The sequence below is a fragment of the Agrilus planipennis genome, unplaced genomic scaffold (assembly GCF_000699045.2).
Source record: "Agrilus planipennis isolate EAB-ADULT unplaced genomic scaffold, Apla_2.0 scaffold47, whole genome shotgun sequence".
Classification (NCBI taxonomy): Eukaryota; Metazoa; Arthropoda; class Insecta; order Coleoptera; family Buprestidae; genus Agrilus; species Agrilus planipennis.
This window is the reverse complement of record NW_020442442.1, coordinates 764,706-766,394: the sequence shown is the minus strand read 5'-3', so window position 1 is coordinate 766,394 and position 1,689 is coordinate 764,706.

Below are 1,689 nucleotides of genomic sequence, written 5' to 3'. Positions count from 1 at the left end.
TTAATATATTTTTTAGTCGTTAGTTATAGATTTGCTTATCATTATTCAACCTATTTTATTTTATTATATTGGAAATTTCCTTAATTTCAAATGCAAACAAGGTAATCAAATTTCTCTTGAATGTTCTTTTGCAAACAATAATAGGCCGCTTTGGTCCCAATGGTCAGGTTCTGCGAAGGTCTTCGATGGAATCCACCTTTGTTAATTTTATTATCGATTCTCTTCAGTTGTATTATATAATTTAGAGCAGAGACGAACAAACGCGACTCCCGAGTGCTCCTCAGGTATAACCAAGGAGCTCCTCATTGCTCCTGCGAGTGCGAGTGAGATGATTCTTTCCATTTTTTATCCCTTCCATTTCGTAGGTGAGTCCCCCCCTCCCATCGCTGAACGTAAGAGAGGCTTCGCTCGTTTGTGGGATGAAGGGCCTTGATATGGGAGTGGAAAGGAAAAGAAAAAGAGAAAGCAATATGGGTCATTACTGCTTACTCTCTCGTACTCATTGAAGGGTATGGAGTGACCCAAACTAACCTCAGGTAGCGGCTCCTACGAAGTTAAAGTTTGCCCGGCTCTGATTTAGAGTTAGTTACGTTTTGTCCTTCTTGTTAACTTGCGTTTTTTATTCATATTTTCTTCGTTGCACCTGTAGTTGTAATCCGTAGTTAATAATTCATTTGTAAATAAAGTCTGCATATAGTGTTTTATATCGAGTTTAATTCACTCCGTTAAAAAGTTATGAAAACTCAAGAACTTCCTCCAACGCATTTTAGTGAACAAAATAGTACAAAATACTTCAAGGAAGTAAATATCAAAGAGAAATTGGTTTATCTCTATATTTCATGTTCGTGTTATCCAGATATAGGAACAAAGAACACACTAACTCCGAGGTCATTCTTGTACCTTTATCCTTTTTGCAAATAATGGTAAAATTTTTAAAAATAGGTATAACAACGTTGACATAACTAAACCAATATTACCGTGGAATAAAATTCAAACAGTCGCTTAAATATTTACATATCGTAAATACCATAAGTACCTATTTCGAATGACCAACCTCCTTCCGTGCGAACAAGAATAGCAATGTGATAGACACAATGGTTGGAATAAAATATAGGTAGGCATAACGTAGGTAATAGGTATTACGTATACCTCGTTCCGATTGTTTGATTTATTTTTTAACGGCACAACCCCCGCATCTTCATGATTGACTTTCCGATGTCGCTATTTTTAATTGAATTACAGACCATAATTTCTGCATCGTTGAATCTCTCCGACGCGACGGCAACACTTCGTACCGCCCTCATTATTTACATTATCGGTTTTGCGAGCGTGCGAACAATATTCATTCTGTCAGTGTGTTGCTGAACAATATGTACATTTAAGTCCACGTATACAAGGTTTGGCTTAAAAAAAGAGGTGTTTGCATTGATGTACGCGGTTGAAGTTACACTTCAATTTACATATTTTTTTAGCCGCTATTGGGACCCGTCAAATGGACATACACCATCTGGTGGCAAAACTTATAACTCGAATGAGGAAAAAATTTACATAGGAACTGTGCACGCAAATTGTAAAATTGTTTATTAAAATAATAAAACACGTTAAAAAAGTAAAAATTTTTTTGATGATGGAGTCGACGAAGTTTTCTTCTAAAGTTAAATCAAATAAAAAGTTAATATGTTCAGTGAA